We start from the raw sequence: 20,008 nt of genomic DNA, 5'->3' as shown, positions 1-20,008 counted from the left end.
CCACCCTTAGCAGCAACAACTGCAACCAAGCGTTTGCGATAACGTGCAATGAGGCTTTTACAGCGTCCTGGAGGAATTTTGGCCCACTCGTCTTTGCAGAATTGTCCTAATTCAGTTACATTAGAGGGTTTTCGAGCATGAACAGCCTTTTTAAGGTCATACCACAACATCTCAATAGGATTCAGGTCAAGACTTTGGCTAGGCCACTCCAAAGTCTTCATTTTGTTTTTCTTCAGCCATTCGGTGGTGGACTTGCTGGTGTGTTTAGGATCATTGTCCTGCTGCAGAACCCAAGTTCGTTTCAGCTTGAGTACACGAACAGATGGTCGGACATTCTCCTTCAGGATCTCTTGGTAGACAGCAGAATTCATAGTTCCTTTTATCACGACAAGTCTTCCAGGTCCTGAAGCAGCAAAACAGCCCCAGACCATCACACTACCACCACAATATTTTACTGTTGGTATAATGTTCTTTTTATGAAATGCAGTGTTCCTTCTACGCCAGATATACTTGGACACACACCTTCCAAAGAGTTCCACTTTTGTCTCATTGGTCCACAGAATGTTGTCCCAAAAGTCTTGGGGATCATCAAGATGTGTTGTGGAGAAATTGAGACGAGCTTTGATGTTCTTTTTGCTCAGCAGTGGTTTTCTCCTTGGAACTCTGCCATGCAGGCCATTTTTGCCCAGTCTTTTCCTGATGGTGGAGGCATGAACGCTGACCTTAACTGAGGCAACTGAGGCCTGCAGTTCTTTGGACGTTGTTGTGGGGTCTTTTGTGACCTCTTGGATGAGTTGTTGCTGCGCTCTTGGGGTAATTTTGGGCGGCCGGCCACTCCTGGGAAGGTTCACCACTGTTCCATGTCTTCGCCATTTGTGGATAATGGCTCTCACTGTGGTTCGCTGGATTCCCAAAGCTTTGGAAATGGCTTTATAACCCTTTCCAGACTGATAGATCTCAAGTACTTTCTTTCTCAATTATTCCTGAATTTCTTTGGGTCTCGGCATGATGTGTAGCTTTTAAGGATCTTCTGGTGGACCTTACTGTGTCAAGCAGCTCCTATTTAAGTGATGCCTTGATTGTGAACAGATGTGGCAATAATCAGGCCTGGGTGTGGCTAGAGAAATTGAACTCAGGTGTGGACAACCACAGTTATAGTATGTTTTAACAAGGGGGGCAATCACTTTTTCACACAGGGCCATGATGGTTTTGATTTTTTTTTCACCTTTAATAATAAACACCTTCATTTACAAATTGCATTTTGGGTTTACTTGTGTTGTCCTTGACTATTGTTTAAATTGGTTTGATGTTCAGAAACACTTAAGTGTGACAAACATGCAAAGGAACAGGAAATGAGGAAGGGGGCAAACACTTTTTCACACCACTGTACATACATCAATACTCGCTAAATATATTGTCTATATTTTGCATATTTAAATTAACCTTTAAAATCATCAATGAAAAAAATACCTCAAGGGCTGTGTAGATAGTGGACTGGAGGGGGAAACCGTAAGGGGTTTGATTTCCTTTTAAATGAGTCAGCTTTGCCTGCTGACCCAACTGGATGGGAACCATCGCTGCATCCCTCCACAGGCTCACTTCCACCTGATGTTTGTCCTATAAAAAAAGAAATATACATTATTTGTATCCCTGTAAAACAATATCCCGTATTCCCAATAAATACTAAATTACCACAGCATTGCCAGGTTATATGTCATGTATAGCCGATTATAATAACAAAAAATGTCCAGAGTATTGTGTGTAAGTGTATTATTTGTGTGATTGCCAATGACCAGGCTGCGACAGGGTGTCCCACCCTGAACAGACAGAGTTGAAGAAACACTGTCACAGACCTCGGTCGTTCCAAACTAGGACTCATTACAATACAGGACCTTTCAAGTTGCTATTGGTGTTCACTCCTTCTCTATTTAGCAATAGCCTGCCTAATAAAGTCTTCATCTCTTTCCAAAACATCTTTTCAAACACTATCAGTAGTTTATAGCTAACTGCTCCAATGATATGGTTTTAAGGGGCACAGTTACCCCCCCCCCCCCCCCCCCCACCCACCTGGACCCGTTTTATCGCTGAGACCTGAAAACACAGACAATGTATTCATGTTAAATAGGCTACTTGCAACACATTTTACTTACAACATCACAACTAACATAATGTTGTTATTTTGGAAAATTCATTAACTGACCTTCACAACCTCTCCTTGGACGGTGAGAAGACCCCCCCCCGCCCTGACAGCTTCCACTATCTCCGTGGTTACGGACGACGGGCAGAGGAGCTTCTCCGCCTCCTCCCTCAGGGCATCGGCCACTTCAAGAGGCGCGGATCGGAAGAATTGTGTATCTTTGGTGACATTAATTGAATATGGTGGCGCCTGGCCCCGCAGGGTGTACCCCCTCATAATATAACTAGATACACATTTCACTTTTGAGGCAAATTCTTCAAACAAAGATATTTTAGTGAGAGAATTCCCATCTGACAATATCACTACTAAATTGTCTTTTGAGAGCAATGGTCGTACTGCTCCGCCCTCAAAGCTCCAGGACAGAACTCTTTTTTCCGTTTTACTTATCAGCGCTGAAATATGTATAGATGGGGGCCTGTGGTATGGTGTCTCAGGTGTGCTTCTCAAGATTTTATTCAAAGCCATTCTGAAACTAATAAACACAAAAAGGGAAGAAACTAATTAATATGACAGAAAGACATGAGTAAAATAGCTCCCAGCCTCAGATGGATGGACTATATGCTGTAAACTTGGCCTATAGCTGCTCTGTCGAACTGCAGGATTTTTGCTTTCATGTTCCCGCCACTGATGCTTCTGCTTTATCTCCATAGTTTAATCGTTCTTAATCTCCTTAAATGGCAGCTAATAGCCTTGGGATACCCACACCGGTTTAAGCGGCTAGGAAAATAATTTTTTAAATTTTACTTTTCTTTTCCCCCATAAACCATGGTAGCTATAGACTCAACTCCTAACACCATATTCTTTGAGTTACATACTCTTTAGCTTTACATCAGACAGGAGCAGTCTCTGTGGCGCAATAGGTCAGCGCAGTCGGCTGTTAACCGAAAGGATGGTGGTTCAAGTCCACCCAGGGACGTTTGTTGCTTAAATAACCTGGAGTGAGCCAACTCTTGGGATTAATCCTCCTGCAGGAGACCATAGAGCAGCCCAAAGATAACCCAAGTGGCCTTATTCTGCAAACCATGTACATATTAATCAGAAAAAACACAAGTATCCTTTACAAGAAGGAAAAAAAATAGATAAAACACAATTGTAAACTTGAGACTACCGTCACACTAATTAGTCAATGTTAGTGCTACCTTTCTTGATCAACGTCAGTGTCACTACCCTTCACGACTCTATTTTTAGAGACGTTATCTTTCGTCTCCTTGGACTCTTCTTCACGCTAACTAAGCCAATTTAGTGCTGCCTTTCGTGTCTATTTACAACACTACACATTCACACTTTTTCTTTAAAGTGCTACCCTTTGAGTCTGCCTTTAATCTGTGACTGTCACAGACTGACCAGCTCATGGCAAATTTATAGTTTGCCGAGTGCTGATGGTTTTTCACATGTCTACAGAATATTCCTAATTCTGTGTTGTATGATGGTAGCTATTGACTCAACTCCTAACTTTCTTTGAGTTACACACTCTTTTGCTAAGGTCTCATACACTAAAAAGGATGAATTCAATGAAATATCACATTACAGAAAGCAATAATACTACTGCAAAGTAAGGCCCAGAGGCAAATCTTTGCTGGACATCCAGATGGTTTTAAGTGGCCAAACCCTGAAGACAAGGCAAAAAACTGCTCTCCATAAATGCTGGAGACACTGAATTTTCAACCAAAACTTGAGCTAAATGTGGTTAACGTTGAATTAAATTTAGCACAGGTCTTTTTTAGCTAAAAAACTACAAAGAGTATTTTTTCCCCTTCCATCCACAACATTAACGTTACTTAAAGACGCTTTTCCTGTCACCCGACATATAGAATGGGTGTTTTTTTTTAAGAGACATAGCCTAATGTTAACATTAGATCCTATTAAAACTAGATGGGCAAATGTAAAGGTAACGGTTTAACGTTAACTTTACCTCCACTAGTATATATGCTAGGCCTATAAAATAGCTTTAATAAGTTTTGCTTACTCATACTAAAACACTGACAAACCAACCAACAGAATCGGGAAATAACGTTAGCATTAACCGGAGGTAATGTTAGCCAAAATGCAGCAACAGCTAGCTCATAAGCTAGCAGCAACCCTAAACTTCCAGAATATGGGTTACATTGTATTTCAGGCAATGGTCTGACAGTAAAGTAAAAAAGATGTCGCAAACAGCGCATGTAAAACGAGTTGTGTTAGCTTTACCAAACAACGTTATTAAAGCTAGCTTATCCTCACAGCATAGCGTTAGTTACGGTCCACGTGTTTATCACGATGTGGAAAGAATATATGCGTAGGTAGTGTGGCTGAGTGGTCTAAGGTGCTGGGTTTAGGTTCCAGTCTCTCTGGAGGCATGGGTTCAAACCCCAACACTGCCACTTTTAAATGTTATATAACTGGAAAGCAACCAATTTGATCACTTGGAGTTGTACATGTTACGTTCGACATTGAACTCCTATGACAAACCTTGTGAAGTATCTAAAGTCATAAGAGCCGACTTGGTAGACTCCTTGTTGACTCTGCTATTTATATCTGTACTGGCAACGCCCTGTTTTTAAATGGCCACTTTGACGGGGTGCATGTTGGCCGTCACGGTAGCGATACGTTACCTATACCATCCAAAGACTCAGACTGTAGTTATGTGTTATATGCCCGTATATGTTTAACGTGTTCATATGTTTCGTTAATTTTCCCGATGTTTAAAATCTTCAGTTAACCTAGCCATTCTCCACTTCCCCACAGTAATCCCGTAGCTGTCTTGTGCGCACATTTTAAATTAACCCAGATTAGGAGCAAGCAAAATGGTAATAGAGCATGCAGGATATTTTTCATATTCTGCTTCAACTGCACGCAGCAGAAAAAACTGGGAAAAAGTATGAGGAACAAACGAGCAGGACATGACTCTCCTTGTTCATTGGTCTAGGTTTATGATTCTTGCTTAAAGTGCGATAAGTCCTGGATGAGACTACTTTGCATAGACGTTGAGGCATGGATTGAATAATCTGGTTTATTTATTGAATGTGATGGAAAAATAAGTGTCATCCGCAAGACAAATTGGTGTAGAGGTATGATTCTCGCTAGAAAGCTTATCTGAGTTGATTACAGTTACAAAATATGCAAGTTCATTACTAATTCTGCTGTCATGTTTGATAGAAAAATTCAAGTTTGAATGTTGGTAAAATGTTTTGTTTCAAAAGTAGTCTTTCGTCCAATATAATCAGAAAGCTCAGTCTGGCAGTGGAGCCATAAAAACACTACATGCCAAACCAACTACTTGACCATTGCCTTTTGCGTCACTGACTGATCACATTTACTTGATGGGAAATTGCTAATAGTACATTTTTACGTGGCTCGTTGTTCTAGGGGTATGATTCTTACTTCGGGTGTGAGAGGTCCGTGGTTCAATTCCCGGACGAGCCCTGAAGCAAGGTGCTGTTCCAACCCAAATGTGTAGTTTAAAATACAGTTTATTGTTAAATTAACCCAGATTAGGAGCCAGCACAATTGAGCATAGAGCAGCCCAAAGATAACCCAAGTGGCCTTACCTATATTAGAGGGTACAGTTCTGCAGACCATGTGCATATTAATCTTTGCGGTCACTTGATGTAATACAAGCAAATACGTAACGTCCTACCCAACAGTTTGGAGATATGTGGCGTGCAACTGTATGTCAATGATCAAGCTTGTTGCTGTGACCAAGAAACCACCAGCAAAATGACTGATACATCATCAGTTCCGAAATTTTCTTGGATGCCAAATATTTTAATTGAAAGTCAGAATCCAATTGCCATGTAAGAAAAATACAATGCTTCTAAATTTCCACGTGAGGCATCTTTCCCAGTTTCGGACAAGTAAATAGCCTGATGTGCATCTCAACCTCAAAAAGCCATAAAGCAAACGCTTGTGGTTTAAAGATCGAGCTCTCGCTCATAAAACATCAGCCAGGCGCAGTCTCTGTGGCGCAATAGGTCAGCGCAGTCGGCTGTTAACCGAAAGGATGGTGGTTCAAGTCCACCCAGGGACGTTTGTTGCTTAAATAACCTGGAGAGAGCCAACGCTGGGGTTTGTCCTTGTGCAGAAGATAACCCAAGTGGCCTTACCTCTATTAGAACAGTTCAGTTCTGCAAACCATGTACATATTAATCTTTGCAGTCATTGGTATGCAGGTCACTTGATGAAATTCAAGCAAATACATAAGGCCCCACCCAACAGTTTTGTGATACGTGGTGTGCAACTGTATGTCAATGATCAAGCTTGTTGCTGTGACCAAGAAACCACCAGCAAAATGACTGATACATCATCAGTCAGCTTTTGCACCCCCACTGCTGCTGGGGTCCAACAAGCTGCAGACAAGGTTTGGGGAGTGGCCAGACCTCCACATACGGCTGGACATCTGGTACTTCATGCGAAGGCTGGCTGTCGGGTGTACCACTGACGCTCATTCCCTCTACCCCACCTTCATGAGCTGTCTCTCTGCTGCATATTTGAGTGGGATGCAGGAGACCTCTCTCTGTTGCGGCGGGCAAAGACAGAGTAGCTCAAGCAGGAGGGTGTGCCAGCCATGACTGATCATGTGGTGGATGCAAAGATCAGTAAGAAGGAGCTGAGTCAGTACTGTCTCAGGAGGACACGCGGTGAGGAGGCCACCATCTGCAGGAACTGGGAGGGGCAAACGGGAGGGACCTCATGGGGGTGCCACTGCTGGACCAGGTGCGCATGGAGCACATCTGGTGTGTGCAGCAACAACACGTCAAGTGCATCCAGGACCTGCATGTTAACGTGTTCACATGTTCCGTTAATTTTCACAATGTTTAACATCATCAGTTAACCTAGCCATTCTCCATTTCCCCACAGTAACCCCGTAGCTTTCTTGTGCGGACATTTTAACATCTAAAACTATGGTGATTTACATGCTACTGCTGCATTCATAAATCCATCATTGTGTTTAAAACCATACCATACTTCACAAACATTACCTATCTACAATAACCACACAACACTCAGATCTCTGTTAACTATGTGTCTGTTTATTTAGTTTCAAAGTGTAAGGTGTAAGGTGTGTTTAAACGTGGTTAATTATATCACCATCTTATCACAGCGTCCATGCTTGTGTCTTTGTTATGCAAATACTCTGGAAGTCTACTTATTAAGACGTTCCCCGTCAACACATGCCTTAGATTGTTGATCTCAGAAATAACAATAAAATCCCACCTTCTATTCATGTGCTTGAGCCAGTAGTTGACCACCTGAAAGTCACTGTATTTTCAGCATCAGTTGTGTTTTTTTGTTTGCAAATCTCTTGGAAGTCTACTTATTGACAGTATAATTTCCCCTCCCCCCCCGTTGTTTTTAAAACACCTGCCACGTGTGAGGGTTGAACTCACGATCTTCAGATTATGAGACTGACACCCTGCCTACTACGCCAACGAGGCTATGAATGCTGTTGCAATGGTTTGGAAAATTTCAGAAAAACTGACAATTTGGTCTTTAATAGCAATGTTTCTGGAAACCTATGTACTCACACGAAGGCTAAGATCAACCCTAGATGCTTTGTCATGACCCCATGAAAAGGCCAGGACAGAAGACCGTGTGCAAAGGTTGAAGGAAATGCGAGAATATGACCACAAAAAAAGAAATGATAATTCGATATATTATGGTAGTTGTTTAGCAGTACCAAAGGAAATAAACGGGAATCAGTTTAGGGCTGCTGCCTGGGAGACCTGGGTCCGATTCCTGGCTAACGCAGCTTTCCTTTACTACTATTCAGAATTAACCCCTGCACAAAAAGGGCATGTTTGTGTGAAGACAAACAGCTAATTTCTGGTCATGTTAACGTCTAGATTTCAGTCATGCATCTTCTCAGCTCCATTTTGATTGTTGGTACACTAGGCAGCCCAAGAGGCTGTGATAAGATAAGAAAGATAATTTGTTTATTAGTCCCCAATGGGGAAATAACTGCACTACACTCTGTGTACACACTTTTTGTTAATACTCACACACAGGCCTGAAAATACACACATGCTCAGGACCTATACATGCACTATACATGGAGAGATGTCAGATTGAGTGGGCTGCCAGCTGAACCAGCGCCCTGAGCGGTCCGGGGGGATATGATGCCTTGCTCAAGGGCACCTGGCAGTGCTCAGGAGGTGAACTGGCATCTCTCCAGCCACCAATCCACGCTCCCAACTTTTTGGGTCCATACGGGGATTTGAACCAGTTACCCTCCGGTTCCCAACCCAACTCCCTATGGACTGAGCTACTGCCACCCCCAATCCGTGTTTGATGGAAGATGGATAAATTACCTTTTTACTGACACTTGTGAAAACATAATGTGGCCATGCAGGCTGATTTTTTTAAGTGGTGCAACTTGAACCGTGTCAAGCATTGGTGGTTGAGTGGTAGAATACTTGAACAACATTGTATTATCTTATAGGTACTGGAAGCCACCCGTCTCCACCAATGCTTCTCTTTGCATTTATTTTCAGTCACAATGCCTAGATGTGTTACAAGATTTGCAGTGAACATTGTATTCTCCAGCAGAAAGATAACAGGTGTGTTACTTTTCGACTATGATTAATAGCATAGCAGTGCAATCATTGCATCATTGCATTGCATTTACAAGTTTTGAAGCCATACACAACATTAACATCACATGTTTTACCACAATTTCAATTTCCTTGTGGGAGTATCCCCACAGGATTAATAAAGATAAGTCTATCTCAGAAAAAAGAAAAAAAATCTGTAAATCTTCAGGGGATGTAGCTCAGTGGTAGAGCTCATGCTTTACATGTATGAGGACCTGGCATCTCCAGCAGGTATTATGGTAGAGTCTTTAAAAGAGCTGCAAAGATATTTCCTCACTACATGTTATTAAGGGTCTACCATTCAGCAGGTGGAGACATTTCACTTCAGACAGTTGCAGCAGCAGATGCTTTGTTAAACATCTACAACTACCACTGACACCTCCCCCCCCCACTGACACCTCTTTATCTCATCATCGAAGAAACTTTGCAGCATCAGCTCTCTGTCTGTGTGTGTGTGTGTGTGTGTGTGTGTGTGTGTGTGTGTGTGTGTGTGTGTGTGTGCGGCTAACGTTAGCTCGACAGCAGCCGTTGGTTGCACGCGTAGATTGAGATAGATTGAGTTCCAGTGAAATGTTATCAGTATGGCAACCGTCATCAGCTCTTTTCCTGTTTTTACCAACCATGACGTCTTTATCTCCTCATCTCCAGCATCAGCTCTCTACCCAGGGATCGGGGGGAGGGCTCACTTTGACTCTGAAGTGGCTACTCTACTCACTTCCCCATTGCTCTATCACACACACACACACACACACACACACACACACACACACACAAACAGAAATACATACACAGACACGAACAGACACACACAGACGCACACATACTCACACAGACACACACACACTTACACACACACACACACACACACACACACACACACACACACACACACACACACACACACCGGCTCGACGCACACACCAGACCACAAGTATAACTATCAGTTGTTTTCACTACAAAGTGTATATGTCTTATTTATTTTTGCTATAGTGCTTAACGAGCATTGTTAAATTCTGCCCAGTTGTGGCCTGTTGAGGGGCGATAAATATAATAAATAAATATCTATATTTCCAAAACATCTATGTTGTTATTACAGTTTTTTCCTATTGCTAACACACAATTATGCAAACTAGTCTGGTTTTATCAAAATACGTAACACAATTCACAAAACCACACACCCAAACTGCAAAACACCTCATATATCCTGCAAAATGAAGCACTGCAACCAAAACTACACATAGCATTATCAAAATCAAACTTTTGCATGAAATGCCACACACTTCATTCATATTACCAGATTTTTGCCTAACCAACTACACACTGTTGGGCATAATGAAAAGCACCCTCATCTTTACTATGCATTGCCATAATACTAAAATATGTATCAGATTGTTCACATGCACAGAAATATTTGCAGATACACACACACTGTTGAAACATAATTTAATGTTTCACAACAGTAAACAAGTCAGTGCAACATATGCACAGCAGACATATTTACATGGGACTGAACAAAAATATTCTTGTCCCAAACTACAACGTACCGGTTTCCTTGAGGGTCTGCATCATTCATACGCTCTGGTGGTATGAGAATGTCGTGAAGTCTGTCCAGAAATGTGAGAATATGGGCTGTGTTGTATGGTCCAAGGTTGGCATGACGGTGAAGGACACCATGCATACTGGAGATGGCAGCGCACATTATGTATGATGTTATTATTTTGACATTATGATGTTCCTACCACGTTGGCCAGGAACATCTATAACGGCTCTGTGGCCCCTTCTTCTGGTCTTTGCTAGGTTGAACCCAGCCTCATCTATAAAGATGAACTCGTGTGGGATTGCATGAGCATCCATTTCCAGTACTCCCTGAAAACAAATAACCAAAATCTGTCAATATGGTGTACTACTGGATAACAGTCAATATAGTACTTATATCCACATATGCTCGTCTGACCTCTTTGTTTCCTTGAGAGTTTCTCTCAAACGGCACCTTACAAAGTTGTTTCATTGCGTTTTGGTTTTGCTTGAGAATGCGAGCCAATGTGGACAGACTGACTCGTTGAATGTTGTTGAATACAGTTTTTTCCATTTGCTAACACACTAAAATGACATGCACAGCACAATTATTTAAACTGACACACAGAGAGCAAAACTTCCTCTCAAGTCTCAGAAAGTCTAAACACATGTAGCCCTGGTGTAAATATAGGGGCTTTGAACTGGTTAGTTTCTACATGAAGCATATGTAGGAAACAGAAAAGTTTGTTATGCCAGTAAACTGAAAGCCATTTAGTTTAAATGAGAATCACAAAGTTGTAACTGAGAGCTTTAAACACTTAAGTTCTACATTAAACAAAGTTTTGCAAGATGTTTAAAGTTAGGAGTTAAAATACAGTATTCTAAATAGTTAATAACATTAGCAGAGGTGTAAACTGAACAATATTTATACGTACTGCCCTTTAGTTGGAAATGTGTTATACTATTGGCCAGTTTTGTTGTCAGTTAATGTTGTCTGTGGTGAATGGTTGTGAGTAAGGAAGTGAATGTGTGAGGGAGGGGTTGTTGTTGTTTTTTTTTGATAACGGAACGTTGGAGAGACGTCAGGGAGACGGGCCGGAGACGCACAAGAGAGATACACGAGGGAGACGCACGAGAGATACACGAGAAAGACGGTAGAGAGAGAATTGAAAAAAGAGACTGAGAAACATTGAGCGACACGAGAATAGTAGCTTAGAGGATATCTGAGTGGACTGACGACGGTGTAGCGGAGTACATTACTGCACTTCTCTTGTCTGACTGCAGTGCTAGCTTGTGTGCTTGCTAACCGTGGGAGCTAACGGCAGAGAGTTCCTGTTTCCGAGGACGTTTGGCTGCAACCTGAGAGGACGGCGGTGTGTATCCTGCGGAGGAGGACGTTGCTGGATTGAGTGTTTTTCCGTGTTCGTGGTGGGACAGTGTTTCCGGGACTAACGACTAACTGTAAGTTGGATTTTTGTGATTTCCCTCGCCGAAGAAAAAAAACGTCATTCGGACGCACCGCTCACAAGCTACCATCAGGCCTGCAACGGGTTTTTTTTTTTTCTATCTTGCTTGTGTGTGTGTGGATGTGTGGTTGTGTGTGTGGTACCACAGTGTGTTAATGTTTCTAGTATTTTTTTTAAGTTAAACGGGGTAAAGAAAAGTATAAATGTCGGTAATATTATTTGAAAACTGAGTTAACCTATTTGTGTTTAATATATATTTTTTCTGTTTATTCATTTGAACTGCTTAATAATATTTGTCCCTTTTAAGTTATTGTCCAGTAAATTATACATTTGTTTGTTCAAAGAGTTGTCTGGAGTCAGTTCTTCTAATATGGAACTATATATATATACATGGTAAAGTTAGGGTAATATGTCATTAACCCAATATAGGTAAACCTTCGGGGTAGCTACCTTAAAGAACCGAACCCAAACACCCCATTATTCCTGTCTGAAGTCAGTTTATTGCAGCTTGGGCATTGTAGGGAGTGGTGGGGTGCTACACACATTTTCTGCACTTTTTAAATGCACTGAACACAGTTTCCTGCATAAGACACAACAATCTGACATAAAGTCACATGTTTGCCATTTCAAAACACTGCCATTTAAAATGACACTACATGAGCTAAATGACTAATTACATGTGCCACCTTGCCAAACACCCATTGGTTAATTGTAAACACTCCAATCAGGATGTTAGCACTATGAAAAGAATAATATTTAGGCTGCATTGTCCAAGCCCTATATATTTCTTTATTTTGTTTTTTCTAAAGGACTGAGAGACGACACCATGGTGGAGGAACATTGTTTCCCTGTATACTGGATAACACCATATTGACAAATTTGTATGTGTTTTCAGGGAGTACTGGAAATGGATGCACATGCAATCCCACATGAGTTTATCTTTATAGATGAGGCTGGGTTCAACCTAGCAAAGACCAGAAGAAGGGGGAGAAACGTTATTGGCCACAGAGCCATTATAGATGTTCCTGGCCAACGTGGTGGGAACATCACAGTGTGCTCTGCCATCTCCAGTATGCATGTTGTCCTCCACCGTCATGTCAACCTTGGACCATACAACACAGCACATATTCTCACATTTCTGGACAGACTTCACAACATTCTCACACTACCAGAGCATATGAATGATGCAGACCATCAAGGAAACCGGTACGTTGTAGTATGGGACAACGTGAGCGTTCATCGTGCAGCCGCTGTACAAAACTGGTTCGCTGACCACCCACCATTTCTCGTGCGATACCTCCCACCATTCTCACCATGTCTGAACCTCAAAGAAGAGTTCTTTTCGGCATGGCGGTGGTGGAAGGTATACGACCCGCGGCCCTTTGTGCGCGTGCCTCTTGTGCAGGCTATGGAAGAGGCATGTGATAAGATGGATGTGGGTGCAATTCAGGGATGGATAAGGCACTCAAGGTGCTCCCCCCTCGATGTCTGTGGGGGGGACATATTGTCTGTGATGCCGAGATGTTGTGGACCGAACCAGCTGTGCGGCAAATGGAAAAAACTTTAATTATTTTTCTTGCTTCTTTTTTTTACTGTGATGTATTTTGTCTGAAATATTTTTTTTCAGTTTACTGTTTTTTGTAAGAATATTTTTGTTCAGTTCCATGTAAATATGTCTGCAATTTGTTGCACTGACTTGTTCACTGTAGTGAAACATAAAATAATGTTTTAACAGCATGTGTGTGTATCTGCAAATATTTCTGTGCATGTGAACAATCTAAAACATATTTTAGTATTATGGCAATGCATAGTAAAGATGAGGGTGCTTTTCATTATGCCCAACAGTGTGTAGTTGGTTAGGCAAAAATCTGGTAATATGAATGGAGTGTGTGGCATTTCATGCAAAAGTTTGATTTTGATAATGCTATGTGTAGTTTTGGTTGCAGTGCTTCATTTTGCAGGATATATGAGGTGTTTTGCAGTTTGGGTGTGTGGTTTTGTGAATTGTGTTATGTATTTTGATAAAACCAGACTAGTTTGCAAAATTGTGTGTTAGCAATAGGAAAAAACTGTAATTGCCAACACTCCAATCAGGATGTAAGCACTATAAAAAGACCACAGGTGAGCACCTTTTTTTAACAGCAACAATGGAAGACGTTGCAGAGAGAGGAAGAGGAAGAGGGAGGTTAAGAACAAGAGGGGGAGGAAGAGTGAGAGGTAGGTGTAGAGTAGGTAGAGGAGTTCATGGCCAAAGAAGACAAAGACTTTCAAATGAAATCCGAGCAACCTTAGTAGATCATGTCATCAACCATGGGCTGACAATGCGTGAGGCTGGACAGAGAATGCAGCCAAACTTGAGACGTTTTACTGTCGCCTCTGTCATCCGGACCTTTAGACTGGAGAATAGGTATGTAACTAAGATTTCATGTAGTACACATGCAGTACACCCCATGACATAGTGCATCAGTTGGGTGACACCTGTTTACTTACTGTATGACATCAGCCATTTATGAACTGTACAAGTTTCCTGTACAATGTACTCTACTGTGGGGGGAAATATTTAGGCTGCAATGTCCAAGCTCTGTATATTTCTTTATTTAATTTTTTCTAAAGGACTGAGAGACAACACCATGGTGGAGGAAGGGGCCGAATGTTCACCGGGGTACAGGAAGCTGGAATTGTAAACTTGGTTTTGGAACATAATGAAATCAGATTACGAGAAATTCATCATCCAAGACACACCTTATTCCACAACATTCAACGAGTCAGTCTGTCCACATTGGCTCGCATTCTCAAGCGAAACCAAATTAGAATGAAACAACTTTATAAGGTGCCGTTTGAGAGAAACTCTCAAGGAAACAAAGAGGTCAGACGAGCATATGTGGATGTAAGTACTGTATTGACTGTTATCCAGTAGAACTGGATAACACCATATTGACAGATTTTTGTTCTTTGTTCTCAGGGAGTACTGGAAATGGATGCTCATGCAATCCCACATGAGTTCATCTTTATAGATGAGGCTGGGTTTAACCTGGCAAAGACCAGAAGAAGGGGGAGAAACGTCATTGGCCACAGAGCCACTATAAATGTTCCTGGCCAACGTGGTGGGTACATCACAATGTGCGCTGCCATCTCCAGTATGCATGGTGTCCTTCACCGTCATGCCAACCTTGGACCTTACAACACAGCCCATATTCTCACATTTCTGGACAGACTTCACAACATTCTCATACCACCAGAGCATATGAATGATGCAGACCCTCAAGGAAACCGGTACGTTGTAGTATGGGACAACGTGAGCTTTCATCGTGCCGCCGCAGTCCAAAACTGGTTTGCTGACCACCCACCATTTCTCATGCAATACCTCCCACCATACTCACCATTTCTGAACCCCATAGAGTTCTTTTCGGCATGGCGGTGGAAGGTATACGACCGGCAGCCCTTTGTGCGCGTGCCTCTTGTGCAGGCGATGGAAGAGGCATGTGATGACATTGATGTGGGTGCAATTCATGGATGGATAAGGCATTCAAGGCGCTTCTTCCCTCAATGTCTGGCAGGAGAAGATATTGCCTGTGATGTTGACGAGGCGTTGTGGCCAGACCCAGCTGTGCGGCAAGATGCTGCCTAATTATTTTTGTTGCCTCTTTTTTTTACTGTAATATATTTTTTCTGAAATTTTCTTTTCTACGAATATTTTTGTTTGGTCCCATGTGAATATATCCGCTGTGCATATGTTGAATTGACTTGTTTACTGTAGTGAAACAATAAAATGTTCTAACAGCGTGTGTGTGTAAATATTTCTGTGCATGTGAACAATCTGATACATATTTTAGTATTATGGCAATGCATAGTAAAGATGAGGGTGCTTTTCATTATGCCCAACAGTGTGTAGTTGGTTAGGCAAAACTCTGGTAATATGAATGAAGTGTGTGTCGTTTCATGCAAAAGTTTGATTTTGATAATGCTATGTGTAGTTTTGGTTGCAGTGCTTCATTTTGCAGGATAGATGAGGTATTTTGCAGTTTGGGTGTGTGGTTTTGTGAATTGTGTTAAGTATTTTGATAAAACCAGACTAGTTTGCAAAATTGTGTGTTAGCAATAGGAAAAAACTGTAATTACTGAACCTTCAAAGGTTTTATTTTATGAATTAAGTAATGATTTTGCCATTCACAACATCTCAAAAGGGTAAATTAAAATTGTACTACTTTAAAAGATTAATTATCTTCAAGTTGATGAATTTTAGGCAAAACAAAAAATAAAATTAGAGGACAAGCTTCAAGAGTATATTGCTGCAGCCTGGAGCGTCCCATGTCATCCGTCCCGTCTCATACGGTCTCGTCTCATGCGGAGGCGTGTCCAACGGTAAATCCAGAGGGTCACAAATGCAAAATCGCGATTTTTTTTTAACGACAATCATACAAATGAATAAAATATGTTTTTTTTTAACTAAACATGTCTATAAGATAAATGCAGACTATCATGAATGTGATGAATGATGAATAAAGATGAATAAAAACACTTAAAATATATGTTTGTCTATAAAATAAATGCAGATTATAGGCAAACTAAAAAAATCCTTCTGCCATCCCCGAGTTTCTACTTTTCAAAATAAAAGCTTGCATCTGGAATCAAATACTATTATCTCTCTTTTCAAAGTTAAAGCTCACGTCAACTATCATGCTAATGAATAAAATATTTGGTGTGTTTTTAATTATTTAAAAATATATGTCCGTCTCTAAAAAAATGCAGGTGATAGGCAAACTAAAAAAATCCTTCTATAACTGCAACCTTGAGCCAAGTTGCAGCTATAGAAGGAATTTCTCTCCCGACAGAGTTCAAGCATTTGGTTTTGTTTAAAAAAAAATCCCTCTTTCATACAATACAACACAAAGTACAATAGGACCGCTGGCGGAAGTGGAAGAAAAATTCAATCGCATCCTGACCCAAGACTGTGGCGGCAGAGATACGCAGTCGAGGACGGGTCCCAGAGACCCGAAGGCCGATGCCGCGGTAGTAGACAAACAGAACCGCATTCTGCCCCGGGTCCCAGAGACCCGGCAGCTGAGGCCCCGGGTCCCAGAGACCCGGCAGCTGAGGCCCCGGGTCCCAGAGACCCGGCAGCCGAGGCCGCGGTAGTAGAAAAATACGACCGCGTTCTGCCCCGGGTCCCAGAGACCTGACAGCATTCTGCCCCGGGTCCCAGAGACCCGGCAGCATTCTGCCCCGGGTCCCAGAGAGCCGATAGCCGAGGCCGCGGTAGTAGAAAAATACGACCGCGTTCTGCCCCGGGTCCCAGAGACCTGACAGCGTTCTGCCCCGGGTCCCAGAGACCCGACAGCATTCTGCCCCGGGTCCCAGAGACCTGACAGCGTTCTTCCCCGGGTCCCAGAGACCCGACAGCATTCTGCCCCGGGTCCCAGAGACCCGACAGCGTTCTTCCCCGGGTCCCAGAGACCCGACAGCATTCTGCCCCGGGTCCCAGAGACCTGACACCCGGGTCCCAGAGACCCGACAGCATTCTGCCCGGGTCCCAGAGACCCGACAGCCCCGGTCCCAGAGACCCGACAGCATTCTGCCCCGGGTCCCAGAGACCTGACAGCATTCTGCCCCGGGTCCCAGAGACCCGACAGCATTCTGCCCCGGGTCCCAGAGACCCGACAGCATTCTGTCCCGGGTCCCAGAGAGCCGACAGCCGAGGCCGACAGTCGCTCTCGCCATGCTGATAAGCAGTTGTATTTGCAGCAATGTCCCGGTGAAGTGTGAAAACAATATAGAACATATAATTAAAAAGTCTTGGAAAGCGTGTAACATGTTTATTTTTGTAGTCTTGTTGATGTGTGTGCAGATCGTGGATTGTTGTCCCTCCTAAGGAGTCCTGCCGTTATTTGGCAGAAACAGCTGCGTCGCTGATGCAGGTTTCATCAGACGTAGCTACGTTAACATGGAACAACACAAGCATAACATTCAGAAATGAGCAAACTACATGTAGGTTATGGCAAAATGGTTACTTTAACAGTTTTTTTACGTTTTTCAATTGATTGCAACAAATGTGGTCACGAATTTACCCGTGACTCCGTCTGGAAAATTATTCGCGATATCGTAATTTTGACCCTCTGGATTTACCGTTGGACACACCTCCGTATGAGACGAGACCGTATGAGACGGAACGGATGACTTGGGACGCTCCAGGCTGCAGCCATACCCGTCTCACAAACTTGACAAAACGTGTCTGTAGTTCTGCTTGTAGTTCCTGTTTATCACCACCAGAGGGCGCATTTACACCAGAAACCAGTGGCTGACAGTTGGAGGTTAAATACTGAACCTTCAAAGGTTTTTTTATGAATTATTTAACACCATTAGAAACATCTTAAACGAAGAATATTACACGTTTACTACTTTATCATATTAAAAATCTGCCCTCTGCTGGTCAGGTCTGCTCACTGCAGCCTCAACGTTCCCCCTCAGCTGCTTTATTACTTCATTATGCTTCATTAGTGTTTGTCTCATTAACGTTTGGCTAAAGGTTCATCATAGAATAAAGCAACCAACATGTTGGAAAGAAACAACAATAAAAGGTAAAATAAAGCAATAAAGAGAACTTTTAATGTAAAAAGCACATAAAGCACCGAAAATAATCACCGGGCTCTCGGAGGCCGTCTGTGTGTGTTTGTGCGTGTGTGTGTATTCATGTGTGTGTGTGTTTATGTGTGTGTGTTTATGTGTGTGTATGTATTTTTGTGTGTGTGTGTGTATTCGTGTGTGTGTGTGTCTGTGTGTTTTTATGTGTGTGTATGTTTGTGTGTGTGTATGTGCATGTGAGTCTCTCTGTCTGTGTGTGTGTGTATCTGTATGTGTGTGCGTGTGTGTGTGTGTGTGTGTGTGTGTGTGTGTGTGTGTGTGTCTGTGTCTGTATGTGTGTCTGTGTATGTGTATGTGTTTGTGTGTGTGTATCTGTGTGTGTATGATTGTGTGTCTGTGTCTGTGTGGGTCTGTATCTGTGTGTGTTTGTGTGTGTCGGTGTCTGTCTGGTGTATGTGTATCTGTGTGTGTGGTGTGTGTCTCTCTCTGTTTGTGTGTGTCTGTGTGTGTTTGTGTGTATGTGTTTGTGTTTGTTTGTGTGTGTGTGTTGTGTGTTGTATGTGTATCTGTGTATGTGTGTGTGTGTGTCTCTGTGTGTGGCGTGTGTGTGTGTGTGTGTGTGTGTGTGTGTGTGTGTGTGTGGTGTGTGTGTGTGTGTGTGTGTGTGTGTGTGGGAGGTACAGCTTCAGTTCCAGTAACCCCCCGGTGTGTTTTATCTGTTTTAAAAAGAAAAACAGATAAAACACCAGAATTAACCCTTCAGACTCCGATCATCTCACTCGGCTGCCAGCCTGGGTATTATTAGTTAAGTGAAGCAGGTTTAAAGGAATCCACTGGTGCTCATGAGTTTACCCCCCATGCTGAAGTTGACTAATAGCCCCCCCCCCCATCATAGAGATTAGCATGGTTTTTAATTCCAAAAGCCAAGAGAACTTTATCAGGATGCATAGTATCCTGATCCATGAAATAACTGGTCTTTAATAATAAAAATGTGCCTCTATAGAATTTAACATAGGGGGGTGTATACTTATGCCCCTGTATTTAACATAGGGGGGTGTATACTTATGCCCCCTGTATTTTAACATAGGGGGGTGTATACTATTGCCTGTATTTTAACATAGGGGGTGTTACTTATGCCCCTGTATTTTAACATAGGGGGTGTATACTTATGCCCCTGTATTTTAAAATAGGGGGGGTATACTTATGCCCCGTATTTTAACATAGGGGGGTGTATACTTATGCCCCTGTATTTAACATAGGGGGTGTATACTTATGCCCCTGTATTTTAACATAGGGGGGTGTATACTTATGCCCCCTGTATTTTAACATAGGGGGGTGTATATATTAGCCCCCTGTATTTTAACATAGGGGGTGTATACTTATGCCCCTGTATTTTAACATAGGTGGGTATACTTATGCCCCTGTATTTTAACATAGGGGGGGTGTATACTTATGCCCCCTGTATTTTAACATAGGGGGGTGTATATTTATGCCCCTGTATTTTAACATAGGGGGGTGTATACTTATGCCCTTGTATTTTAACATAGGGGGGTGTATACTTATGCCACTGTATTTTAACATAGGGGGGTGTATACTTATGCCCTTGTATTTTAACATAGGGGGGTGTATATTATGCCACTGTATTTTAACATAGGGGGGTGTATACTAATGCCCCTGTATTT

General features: G+C 42.3%; 2 non-coding genes across 2 annotated transcripts; both read left to right on the top strand.

Moving 5' to 3' along the window:
* Nucleotides 1-3,039: 3,039 nt before the first annotated feature.
* On the top strand, nt 3,040-3,113 carry trnan-guu (transfer RNA asparagine (anticodon GUU)). The gene has a single exon. It is a non-coding gene; the product is annotated as a tRNA-Asn (tRNA).
* Nucleotides 3,114-6,129: 3,016 nt separating this feature from the next.
* Nucleotides 6,130-6,203, top strand: trnan-guu (transfer RNA asparagine (anticodon GUU)). Its single transcript has one exon. It is a non-coding gene; the product is annotated as a tRNA-Asn (tRNA).
* Nucleotides 6,204-20,008: the final 13,805 nt, after the last annotated feature.

Source organism: Etheostoma spectabile, unplaced genomic scaffold (assembly GCF_008692095.1).
Source record: "Etheostoma spectabile isolate EspeVRDwgs_2016 unplaced genomic scaffold, UIUC_Espe_1.0 scaffold00009363, whole genome shotgun sequence".
Taxonomy (NCBI): Eukaryota; Metazoa; Chordata; class Actinopteri; order Perciformes; family Percidae; genus Etheostoma; species Etheostoma spectabile.
The sequence above is the reverse complement of the archived record's forward strand: the minus strand, read 5'-3'. Positions and strand labels throughout refer to the sequence as shown.